Source organism: Papaver somniferum, chromosome 5 (genome assembly GCF_003573695.1).
Source record: "Papaver somniferum cultivar HN1 chromosome 5, ASM357369v1, whole genome shotgun sequence".
Taxonomy (NCBI): Eukaryota; Viridiplantae; Streptophyta; class Magnoliopsida; order Ranunculales; family Papaveraceae; genus Papaver; species Papaver somniferum.
This window is the reverse complement of record NC_039362.1, coordinates 144,069,516-144,083,787: the sequence shown is the minus strand read 5'-3', so window position 1 is coordinate 144,083,787 and position 14,272 is coordinate 144,069,516.

The following is a 14,272-nucleotide window of genomic DNA, read 5'->3' as shown; positions in this document are numbered from 1 at the left end:
TTTTGTCTTAAGGGTACATATACCCGGTACACATGCTATGACAAAAATATTCATGAACAGGTATAGTACATGTACTTACCATGTCGAATATTTTCAGATGCATCAGAATTATTTCTATGAGATAATGGGCATTTGAACAACTCTCTAAAAAACACTATCTAGATATTTTTGATCATATGTGTGATTCAAGAAAATTCTTACAGTGTTATATGATAATGGTTAAGCTTATCGTTCAATTGGATACTTTTGTCTAACCTTCATGAACTTGTCATTGTACATGGTTCGGTTACGGTTCATCCTAACCATAGTGTATATTTTGCGATGTTAATCTCAAGTCAAGTTTTTCATCTAACGGTGATTATCAATTGCTTGGTAATAAAGCTATCTTAGCTTAAACCTAAAGAAACCTTGATCTTGAAAGTCTATATAAGGAGAACTTTAAGCAACTAGGATTTTTGAAACCCTGACACTATTCTTGTGTGTCTTAGTTTTAAACTAGATTCATCCTCTCCTTAAAACCCTTTTAGGTATTAGCGATTAAAAGACTTCACCTAGGGATTCGTGAATCCAGGTTCAACTATCGCTATCTTGATAGTTTGTGTATCATGATATTTTTTTGATTGTTGAGCTTGCTCCAAGAAACAAGATAGATAGTAATCACAAAGTTTCTTCGTCTTAGACTTTGTGATTCCACAAGTTTATATTTGTGAAGTGAATAATAATCTGGGCTTCTCTTCGGGAGTCGTAAGACCGGATTTTGAGGTTTGCTAGACTTTGTCCATTGTAATTTATTTCCTACCTCACCTTGATCTTGTTAGAGCATAGCTCGGTTGAACCCACCAAGCGTTGGTATGTCAAGTTTGGTTATATATTTTAGTGAATCAAAACTCATTTAAAGGGTCGCTTGATTATTTACTAGAGTCAACTTCGTATAGGTTAGCTAGAATGTTACTAGGATATGATACTTATAAGTATTACGTGAAGACTTGAAGAATGTGAAGAAGTAAAGAGCTACATCGACGACATCATCCTTCCTATTGAGGTTAGTAGTATTTGACTTGAACTGTTTCATTCCTAACGTATCTTTCAAGTCGTGCATATTGAAAACATAACTATGAAGCTGTGAATGATTATACTTTAGTTAGACATAGTATTAAGGAATTACAATACGAAGTATAACGTCTATCTTTTGAACTTCGTATATAAGACATCGATATAATCGTATGAATGCTATTGTGATTATGTATGGGTATGGGTGAAGATTTCGTCAAATGAAACAATGTTTTACATTTGTTTAAAGGAAGTACAATTCATAAACTTGTTTTGTGAATCGAAAGGGAAATCGCTAGGCTTATTGGTATTGTTATTCATTGCAAATCTGTGGATTACCAATATGTGTGTTTAGTATAACCTCTCATAACTTGTTTATGTATCTTGGTAAAACTATTCACAATGCCTGACTTTTGTATTGGTATGACTTTTATTAGTGAAACCGATCTTAATTAATCATCTGAGATGGTATGATCGATATATTGTAATTTGTATGACCAACTCGACATTCTGGAACCGATCCTATTAACAGGTGCAACCGATCACAAGTATGTGGAATCGATCCTTGTAAGAGGTACAACAAGTCTTAGTAATTGTTAACCGATCCTATGACTTGTGCAACCGATCACAAGTAAATACCATAATTATGTGGTAACCGATCCTAGTACCTAGTCAACCAATTTTTGAAAAGTTAGTGTGACCGATCCTAGTACCCACATGGAGGTAGAACCGAAGCTTTGTGTTTTGGTAGAACCGTGAAACGCATTAATGGTGATTTGATAAGATAATAAATCACATAGTTCTTGGAAGTCAGATGAACCAATTCTAAACTCGTTTGGAAGTATGTAAAATCGGTTCCAAGATTGTAAATATGAAAATGGATTTATAAAGTAAATATGTCGACATACTTTGAACATGTGCAGTAATTCTTATCTTTTATTGTTCAAAGATATTCCTTACTAACTAAAGGAGAATCCCGGATCGAAATAAAATGAGAATCTTTTAATTAAGGTTTTTTAGGTTATATGCTTTTAATTTTCAGCCATTAAATGCATATCTTTAGAACTAAAAATTGGTAATGTGCATTTACTAGTTGGAGATTTTCTACTGAGATTTCGGTCAATATTTGGACAGTGCACTTCCAGGAATTATGAAAACCGTTTTTGGCTTTATTGCATATCTTTGAGAATATTCGGTTTTGGAAATGCCTTGGTATCCAAACTTCCTTGGTCTATAAATATTGAAGTTTGCATTTCGAGCAAACTAATCCTCAGAGCCAGCAAAACCACCTAGTTGTGTTGTTACTAGTGGAGCCGTCTATTCGGAGAGGAAAGTACCCTAATTAGGCGAAATCTCTTACGACCGCTTGTTTTAAAGACTTTGTTGGGATTGGGAAGCTCTACGAGTACTGTTGGTGGGAAACTAGATAGTTCCAGTTTATTATTAGTTTTTGATTAATTTGATTAACTAACGGTTGCACCTAGTTTGTTTATGCTTGAGAATCTTCTCTTCTGATATAAGATTCACTCAAACTAGATCGAAGTATCGACGGGGATCCTTAGAACTGTTAGTAGATCTAAAGACGTCTTGTGATAATCCATTGTTAACAGACTCCGTTCTATATGTGATTGATCACAAGAGATTCAAGTTGTTTGTGTGCAGGTGTTTATTGAAGATCTAAGAAGATTTCTTATTTGATTTGAAAAAGCGGGGGGTACAACAACCACACCCAATATTTCGATTAACAATCTGTATGGACTAACTCCAATATACTTTCAAGAGAACCAACTAGACTCAATCTTAATAAAGTATATCAAAGAGTTATATCTCTCTTTCTCTATTCAATTCTTACTCAAGCAAATAGAAATCTGCGAGTCTAATTGAATACAAGAGAAATCACTTGAACGGTACTGTTAGAGCATTGCTCGGTCGAACTCGCATGCGTTGCTATCTTAAGCATGTTTGTCAATGTTAGTGATTAAAACTATAAGTCTTGATTTCTAGTCTACTATAGCTAAGGTCTCGGACTAGGATAGAAAGTGTAGTTGAGCTGAAGAACTCCATGGCAATCATCATACAAGATGAAGGACTACTCAAGGAACTGGTGGATCTTCATCGACTAAAAGGTATGTGGAGACTTGAACTTATCTATCACACAAAAGTCTATTTATCTCCTATCTTGAGACAAAAGTCGTTTTGCTATATAGACTTAGATTATACACATTTGGTATTTCGAGCCGAGTTTACCTCGCCTATCTATTTCTTGAAATATGTGTTGGTAAAGCTTTCGCTTTAGCCAAGTTCATCTTTACCTAGTGACGAAAGTCATGTTATGTTTCAATCACTTTGAAAATTGCTCTGACGAAAAATGGTTTGTGAATAACAACTATATAACGTCCTTTGAGAATGTTTTAATGATTGAAATGAGAGTTTAGACTTTATAACCATTTGGAGGATATAAGCATTGTTGTGGAAACACTTATATGTATAAGTCCTTATTGCTTGAACCGAAGTTTGCAAACTTTGTTGATCAAGTGACGGAGAAGTGAGTGAGCTAAGTCCGTGAACTCAGCCCGCGAACCCAGTCCGCGAACTGGCGAAGTTCTCAAACCCGAGAATTTCTGCTGGAGTTTGTAAACTCCATCCGGGAACTTAAGTCCGCGAACCCAGTCCGCGAACTTGAGTAGGTTATGTCTAAAATCGATGTTTAGAGAACTTATCTTTATAAACTAAGGAATGCAATTGCAAACCACGGCTTTCATGAACTGATTCATGTGAATCAAATCGTTTTTGCTTCAATTGTGTCTTGTGTAGTACATGAGATTTCCTTGCAATTGAACAACTCTCTAACTAGTTCATTTGAGTCATTTGAGCTAGTTATGGTGAAGAAGAATATGGTTAATATGAAAGTGATCATATGGCTAACCATTTGGTTAACTATTGTTGAACCAACTAATGTACAAGTTTGGGTACGGTTACACAAGCCCAGGAACGTGCATTTCATTTGTGTATAATAAGCTATGTTTTCGATCTAAAAGTTGATAAATATTAGCTTGAATCTAATCAGGTTTTCATCTAACGGTGAATATTGAATACTTTGTTACTAAGCTAACATTGATTGCAAACCCTAATTTGAAAGACTATATAAGGGACAACTCTAGCAACCAGGAAAACTAATCCCCACACATTCTGTATGATACTAGTTGTGCTAAGCTAGAGTCGATTCTCCTTTAACCTTTGGTTTCTTCTTCTAACCCAGGTTAACGACTTAAAGACTTCATTGGGATTGTGAAGCGAGACCGATACTATTTTTCTTGTAGTTGTGCGATGTGAGCTTTTTGTTTTTATCGTACGAGTACAATTGTAATAATTGGCTTGAGATTTCTATCTCCGATAGGCAAGATAAAAAGTAATCACAAACATCTTTGCCTTATCGTTTGTGATTCCACAATATCTTTTTTCACTGCATCGATTAAGACTATTGTGTGGTGATTTATAATACTAGGTTGTTCTTCGGGAATATAAGACCGGTTTATTAATTAGTTCCTGTTCACCTCGATTTATCAAAAAAATGAAGAAAACTCATAGGTATATTCGTGTGAGACGGATTTATCTATTAATATAGACTTTTCTGTGTGATACATATTTGTTTATTAAAGTATTCGACTTTGGGTCGTAACAACTCTTAGTTGTGGGTGAGATCAGTTAAAGGAATCAGGTATGTAGTATCCTGCTGGGATCAGAGACGTGGGAGAATAACTGTACCTTGGATCAGTGTGAGATTGGTTGGGTTTCAACTACAGTCCAGACCGAAGTTAATTTGAAGTAGGCTAGTGTCTGTAGCGGATTAATACAGTGTGTGTTCAATATGGACTAGGTCCCGGGGTTTTTCTGCATTTGCAGTTTCCTCGTAAACAAAATTTCTGGTGTCTGTGTTATTTTTTTCCGCATTATATTTGTTTATATAATTGAAATAATACAGGTTGTGCGTTGTTCAATCAATTAGAATATCCGACCTTTTGGTTGCTGATTTAAATTGATTGACACTTGGATATTGGTCTTTGGTACCATCCAAGTTTATCTCTCTTATATTTAAATTGAGACTCGCAGTTTGCTTGAGTAAGATTTAAATCGAGAGATAGCGATAAAAACTCTTTGATATACTTTTTATCTAGATTGAGTCTAACTGTCTAGTTGATTCTCGAGAAAGTATATTGGATTTTGTCCATACAGATTGCTAAGCGAAATATTGGGTGTGGTTGTTAGACCCCCGCTTTTTCAGGTACCAAAGACCAATGTTCAAGGATCAATCAATTTCAATCAACTACCAAAGATCGGATTTTCCCAATTGATTGATTCAAACACACAACCTGTGTTATTTCAATTATAAAGATTAACAATATAATGCGGAAAAGAAATAATACAGACACCGGAAGTTTTGTTAATGAAGAAACCACAAATGCAGAAAAACCCCGGGACCTAGTCCAGATTGAACACACATTGTATTAAGACGCTACAGAAACTAGTCTACTACAAACTAACTTCGGTATGGACTGTAGTTGAACCCCAATCAATCTCACACTGATCTAAGGTACAGTTGCGCTCCTTACGTCTCTGATCCCAGCAGGATACTACGCACTTGATTCCCTTAGCTGATCTCACCCACAACTAAGAGTTGCTACGACCCAAAGTCGAAGACTTTAATAAAAAATCTATATCACTCAGAAAAGTCTACGGTAATATATAAATCTGTCTCCCACAAAAATACCTACGAGTTTTGTTCCGTCTTTTGATAAATCAAGGTGAACATGAACCAATTGATAACCCAGACTTATATTCCCGAAGAACAGCTTAGTATTATCAATCACCTCACAATAATCTTAATCGACGCGGCGAAAGAAGATATTATGGAACCACAAACGATGAGACGAAGATGTTTGTGATTACTTTTATATCTTCCCTATCGGAGATATCAATCTCAAGCCAATCGTTACGATTCTACTCAATACGATAGAAACGTCAAGATCAGATCGCACAACTACAAGAAAGTAGTATCGGTCTGGCTTCACAATCCTAATGAAGTCTTCAAGTCGTTAACCTACAGGGTCTCAGTAGAATCCTAAGGTTAAAGGAGAATCGACTCTAGCTTATACAACTAGTATCACACAGGAGGTGTGGGGATTAGGTTTCCCAGTTGCTATAGGTCTCCTTTATATAGTCTTTCAAATCAGGGTTTGCAATCAATGTTATCTTAGTAACAAAGCATTCAATATTCACTGTTAGATGAAAACCTTATTAGATTCAAGCTTATATCTTTCAAATGTTAGATCGAAACTTAGCTTGTTACACACAAATAAATTGCACGTTTTAGGTTTGTGTAACCGTACCCAAACATGTACATTCGTTGGTACAACAGTAGTTAACCAAATGGTTAGACATATGATCACTTTCATATGAACCATATTCTTCTTTACCATAACTAGTTCAAATGACTCAAATGAACTAGTTAGAGAGTTGTTCAATTGATTAGATCTTATAGAAGTATACAAGACACAATCGAAGCAAAACCGATTTGATTCACTCGAATCGATTCATAAACTTTATAGCCATGGTTTGCAAAATTGCATTCCTTAGTTAATATAAGTATAAGTTCACGAATAATCGTTTTTAAAAAATAACCAACCTAAGTACGCGGACTTAAGTACCCGGAATAAGTTTTTAAATAGCTCACAAAATCCAGTAGATTTTCTCGGGAAGAGAACCTCTGACAGTACGCAGACTGCGTTCGCGGACTCTGTTCCGGTTTTCCTAAGAAACAAAGTACACATACTTTGGTTCAAGGAATAAGGACTTATACATGTATGTGTTTCCACACAATGCTTATATCCAACAATGGTTATATAATCTAAACTCTCAATTCAATCATTGAAACATTCTTATAGGACGTTATATAGTTGTTATTCACAAACCATTTTTCGTCAAAGCCATTTTCAAGTGATTGAAACATAATATGACTTTCGTCACTAGGTAAAGATGAACTTGGCCAAAGCGATAACTTACCAACACATATTTCGAGAAATAGATAAGCGAGATAAACTCGGCTCGAAATAGCAAATGTGTATAATCAAAGTCTATATAGCAAAACGACTTTTGTCTCAAGATAGGAGATAGAGTAGATAGACTTTTGAGTGATATATAAGTTCAAGTCTCCACATACCTTTTAGTCGATGAAGCTCCACCAGTTCCCTGAGTAGTCTTCGTCTTGTATGATGATCGCCATGGAGTTCTTGAGCTCAACTACACTTTTTATCCTAGTCCGAGACTTAGTTATAGTAGACTAGAAATCAAGACTTATAGTTTTGATCACTAACATTGACAAACATGCTTGAGATAGAAACGCATGCGAGTTCGACCGAGCAGTGCTCTAACAATCTCCTCCTTTGTCAATTTTAATGACAAAACTATCAATACATATGGAATACGAAAATAAATAAATAACTTTTCTAGCTCTTCTTCCACATGCCTAATCTTCAACATTACTCGAAATCTTCGTCACTTCCAAGTACTCCAATGATTCCAAAGGTTGTAAGTTTAGCATCATCGTTGTTGAAAATCCGTAGTTATAACAATGAGAAAACAAGAATTCTCAATCATTGTTATATAGTGTCATAGTATTATTACACATCATCAAAGTTCAATTGTATCACAACTTCGACAACAATACTATGGTGATATGTATCACTCCCCCTTAGTCAATACTCCATCTCACATGGAAATCACTCCCTCTTACATAATGATCCGAAAACCATATGTATTTGTAGTGTGAACTACACATTAATTCTCCCCCTTTTTTCAATAAAATTAGCAAAGGTACGAAAACGGGATTCTAATGAAAATTTCCATAGAGACATTTCATGACCAAAATAAAGTACATATCAACTTATTTAGATGCAATCATATAGACTAAGCTAAATGCTTTCATCAAGGATTTTATAAAGATACAAGATAACTCCTATAATATTCCACAACCGCACTCCCCACAAAGATTTGGCAATTAAGCAAAAGTTCAATTAAGAACTCTCCCCCATAAAAAGTCATTCCCGAAAGAACAACAAGAGCGACCTTAATTTCATAAGAAAAGAAGGATTTCTTTTGACACAAATAAAAGAGAGTAATCAATGTAAATAAGAGTCATGTAAAGAGTCATCTTTTTGTTGTAAATAGTCTTGTAATAAGCAAGGAGGGTGCAGCCATCGATGTATAACGCGGGTAAAATGAAATATCACCAACTCATTGGGTGAACATTCACAATTCTCATAAAGCCGGACAGCTAGCTTGGCTTAGAATCCGGTTCTTAGCCTAAAAACTATCTCTTGGTGGTTAGTAGTCATAACTTCAGGTTATTCTAGAAACATGTGTAGATACACTTTAGACTCTTATCACATGTCTTTAGTTGTTATCAGTGCTAGGATTGTGCCTTAGATAGCTAGATTGACATCTCCATTTTGCTGTGAGCTTCTACTGTCTTGCACATGTCACATTTGATGGAATCTGAGCTTATATTTTGACCTAGAACTTTGTAGGTACGTTCTAAGCAAACCTTCACGAGACTTCACTCGTCCACTAGGGACACTTAGTGGTTTAAAAGGCTTAGTGCATACGCTAAATGCATTCGAGAGACCAGCGACAGTGGTATAGGTAGGATTTCCTTAGTTTTGTTTTACTTGAGGACAAGTAAAATTCAGGTTTGGGGGTATTTGATGAGTCCTAAAAAGTGCATATTTCTATATCTTTTTGTTGGCATTTAACTCATCTTTTGTGCATTAATTCTACATTTTATCCCATATTCTGTATTTTCATTGTTTTCAAGAATAAATATTTTTATTAATTAATTTTGTATTTCTAGGTTGTAAATAAAGACTAGATGAGTTGCGGAGCAGAAAAATGGTGAAAAGCCGGGAGGAATTACACAAGGAAGCCGCGAAGAATGTTGTGCACAAGACCAAAAGGCTAGAAGTGGGCTTGAAGAGGAAGAAATTGTTCTTAAAGAAGAAATGGGCTCAGAATTATCCCAAGCCCAACTTATCTCCCAAACCAAAACCCAAATCCATAACCCACTTCTCATGTAGCCGTCAGATTGGATCCATATCATCATCCAACGGTCGCCTCCTCTTCGTGCATCAAAGTCTGAAATTCCTGACCAACACTACAGCACCTAACTCCATCTCACGCCGTTAGTTTCGTTGTATCTCTTCATCCGACGGTCTCTGAAGGCTATGTTCCATCTTATCGTTGGATGCATTTCAGATGTATCGATCAAACGCCTATCACTCGCCTAACATCGAAATCTGATGAGCCCGCCTCACACTCGAACAACCTAACCCTATACCCATCGCCAAACACTCCCATCCTTCTTTCCATCGACTCCATCTTCTCCATTCCGTCTGCAGAGAAAAACTCTGCCACCACCATCACCTCCACTGCCCCGCTCAACCACCACCACAACCACCACCGAGTTCTCATATCAGCCAACAACTACACCCCATCATTCTCCTATCCCCTAGCCACTCATTACATCAACCCCTCAACCTATTCTTCCCACTGAAACCCTAGTTTTAGGGGTTGATGAAATTAGTGAGCTAGAAAGGCAATTGAAGGCATGGGAAGACACAGAAGACGCAATAGAAGAATGGGTCGACGTTATTGAGTGTTTTCAGAAAGTAGGTATGATTTAATTTTGATTTCTTTGAAACCCTAATTATGATATTTTGGGGATTCGAGGGTTGGACGTGTGCAACTATAAATTGAGACCTTGGGTTGTTGTATAACGCATGCTGGAATAGCCAGTGTCATTTGGTTTGATTTTGGGAGAACTGGATTAGCCAGTCTCTCCAATTTTTGTGCTGTTCCATTTATGTTCACTGTGATGTTTTATGTTTAATACTATGTGATGTTAATGTTTAGTTCCTCAATTGTTCTAAGTTTATCCACTGTTATGTGCTTCCCATGTTATGTTATTGTGTTTAAATTCATGTTTTGTTTCACTGTCAATTGTTAATGTATGTTTATCTTCATGTCTATCATGTTTATCTTAATGTAAGGAGTCAGATCAAATTATGACATTCATGTTGTGTTTGGAATGCTGAGATAGTCTTCATCATGTGCAGCTCATGCCCAATGTTGCTAAGCCCTTAGACTAGTTGTACTTTAATCAGATAATTAGTACTTTGGTAAGTATTTTAGTTGTGATTAGAATATCCCTTAGGTTAATGGTGGATTCAACGTCCTAGTGATCATCCTCTTGTCTTCATTGTTTTCTTATTTCTACTTCACTGTTTTCTTCACATCACTGCCCTTGGCTTAGGCCTTGGTTTATTACACTGTCATTTTATTGTCTTTGCTTCACTGTTTATCTCCATTGTTGTTTGCTGTTTTGTGCCTTTCTTATCACTTGTTGTTCACTGTTAGTGGTGGAAGTTTAGGTTAGAATTCATGTAAATTGAGCTGATTGAGAAATGGAGGAATTTAGTGTCCACTGTTGCTTGTGATTGATTGTGATGTTAAAAGACAGTCAATGCTAGGAGTAAAACAGTTGGACAAGCTTCTTCTCCTTCCTTTCCATTTATGTATGCCCTGGAACATAGGCAGGCTAGAACCTCCACCTAGCTCCATTAGGGACAAGGATTTAACCAAAAACAGCCACTGCCTAGCATCTTTCCTGTTCTTCTTTGTTATCTATCTGTTTTTGTGGCTTCTTATCACTGTTTTTATAGTTGTTTTTATAACTGTTTTGTGCCTTGTTCTTCCTTTGCCTTTGGCCCTTGGCCATTGCCTTTGATTTATCACTGCCATGCCATTGTAAATTCGCATCTTTTTTCCCTGTGTTGCTTCCATGTATATGCCATTGTCACCTTCACCATCATCATTGTTGTTTGCTGTTTGCTTTTGCCATTGTAAATATCCATGTTTTACCTTTGCCTAGTGCTCTGCTGCCTTGTTTAGATCCAGCTGCACTAGGTCTTTTTGGCTTTTCTGCCATTTTCCTTCCCTGGCCTTGCTGCCAGTTCTCCCCCAGCTGCTACTACTTGTTGTTGCTGTTGCTGCTGCTGTGCACTGCTTCTGCTGCTGCTGAAGCCACCACTGCTGCTGCTCCAGGTCCAGTTCAATTCTGGGCTACAAGTCCAGTCATTACAAAAGCCCACTGTATCTGCTTAGAAACCTAAGGCCCAACTCAGTTCAGTTTATTCAGTCTTGGGTTAATCTAGAAGCCCATTGACACTCAAAGCCCAGTGCACTTCAAAGGCCAAGCCTAGTGCACTTCTAGACCAACTGAGACCAAGCTCAGTTCACTTCATTGTCAAACAAGCCTATAATCCAAAGGTACCCTAAGCCCAAAGCCCAAAAGGCTTCATAGTTAACCAACAACAGTTTAGGAGCCCAAAATAGCTAGAAAACTCCAAAACACTCCCAGTCTCTGTGGATCGACCCGTACTTGCACGAGCTACAACTGACGACCGTGCACTTGCGGTATTACTGTAGGCCCGTTTCGTTTCGCTTCAATTTTATACGCTTTCCCGGGCCCACCAAGTTTTTGGCGCCGTTGCCGGGGACTCGGGTTTGTTTCTCTAGTAGTTTTATTAGCTATTTTTGCATTTCACTGCATAGCATTTGCATCTGCATCTGCTTCACTTCATTTGCTGTTGGACCTGCTGTTCTGAACCAGTTTTTCCTCTGCTGGGACGCCACCAAGGAAAAGAACCAAAGCCCAACTGGGTTTTTGCAACAATATCAGAGCAGCTGGGATGTGCTAAAAAGGTAAACCCATTCAGAGAACCCGAATTGTGGGCTTGTAATATTAAAGCCAATTTTTGGGCTTTTTATTTTCTGTTGGGTTTGTAATTAATTTTTGTGGGCTTGTTTGTTTAATTTGTGGGCTTGTATTTAATTTTTGTGAGCTTGTTTAATTTGGACTGGTATTTTGTATTCTGGGTTTTTAAACCCAGCTGAGCTTGTAACCGCTCACGCTAGGTTAACTCGTTAGTGGGCCGAGTACCCAAATTCTAGGCCGAGATTTTGGACTCAGTTTCACCAAACGTTTTCAAACCAGCTGAGCCAAAGCAAACACAAAACCAACAGTGGGCTTGCTCCCATTCAAAAACCAAATTTTATTTTCTTTTAAAATAAATAAATAAATATTTTCTCTCCCATTCAAAAACCAAAATTTTTACTTGCTCCCAAATTTTAAAACCAAATTTTATTTTGCTCCCACATTAACAACCAAATTTTTTTTTCTTTTTCTTTTATCCCACCAAAACCAAATTTTTCCCAAAAATCCAAACCCTTTAAAAACCAAATTCTGAGCTTTGTACATTCTTTACTTAGCTTTTGAGCCAATCATGAATAGATCTTTTTCTACAGTTGGGGAGTACAACAAATCCCTTAGAGAACTTGCATATGGACAAACTTCACGTTATGAACCTTCCACGGACCATGATGTCAATAGTCATAGGAATTATTATGGACATTTTCAAAGTCCCGAGCCGCAATACATGAACCCTAATGACTATTCATACATGCATCATTCATCACAACGTGAAAATGAACATTTTTCTAGTGCCTCACTCACACAATCATCACTGATCGATCAATTAAAATCTCGAATCACAGCTTTAGAAATGCAATCACATGAGGAATCTGTCACGTCTAATTTTCTTAGGCAACCTGAAATCTATGCATGTCCCGCATGTGGTAGTTTAGACCACCCTGTTGAGAATTGTCATATTTTGCATAATTTTAGGCAATCTAGAGAAAATCCAAGGTATGAAATTCCCATAAATTGTGAGAATGGTAGTCATTGGGACCATAATCAATCCTTTGAGGGTTGCGATCAATATTTTGTAAACCCTAATGACCATGCACACATGTACCATTCACCACAATTTGAACATGAAGAATTTTGTACTCCCATGAATTTAGACTCCACCACAGAAGCTTTAAGACTCAGTAAGCAAAACTTTGATAGATCTACATCACGAATTCATGCATATTTAGATCAGATTTTGCTTCACCTACAAAAGGAGGAAATTCATGAGGAAATGTATGTTGTCCCTAATGAAGTGTCTAGTCCCATTCATGTAAATGATGTTGAATATGAACCTAATTTAGAGGAACATGAATCGACTAATGACACCACCACTGTTAATGAGGACCAATATGCTACCATGATGATGATTATGATGATTATGATGATATGTTAGAAGAACATGAAAATATTGTGGAACCTGTTGGTTCAAAACATATGGCTTCTCGCCCTCGACCTTCATGAATGTTGTTTTTTCTAATACTCATTGTAATTCATATGATTTTGATATTGACATGGGATTCGTACAATTATTCTGTGAAGATGAGCATGACATAGGAATAGTTGAATCTTCTGTAGACACTAATGCTAATATGCATGAAAATATATTTGATGTGTCTGATTCTCTACCTAGATCACATTGTGATATTTCTCCTGATTTTCCGATGCATGAGATAAATTTGTTGATGATGTTGATGACTCTGATTGTGATCTTGCCAATTTGTTTGATGATTGTGAGCATGTTGTGACACGTGTAGAAGACTTAGGAGATGTTGATGTGATTAGTAATGATGTGCCTATCGTCCTACATAAGTCACAATCTGATGGCCTTCCACCAACCTAGATTTGGTTTGTACCCATATTGTCAAACCGATTTTTCTGAAGAGTCCTAATCTAGGTTTGGAACTGTGTGCTCCCAAGTCCTCTTGGACTTTTTGCATCTAGAATATATCTTGAGGACCACAGTTGGAATTAGCATGTTTGCCCGTCCCTAGCACAGTTCACTTGAGTTAGACCGTGACATGAGAACCCCCAAAACTGAGAGATTTTGTTTTCCAAAATTTTATCCATTGAAAAAATCCAGGTTTGGGGGTACCGTCATTTTTGTTTTCACAGTTCACTTGCGTTTCTTTCCTGTTATATTTGTGTGAAACTGTTGAAACCTCTACACTTTGTCTTTTGGGTTGATCCTCAACTCTTTAGATTGTTAGTGTATGGTGAATTTTTTGTATATAATCCAGTAGATAAAATTTCTTAAAACACTTTTGTTCCTTTTGTATATATTTTGCTAATCCAATATGATCTCGGCTGAAATATGTTGGATTTTTTTCCTTGAATAACGGAGTTCTAATCTTGCTTTCG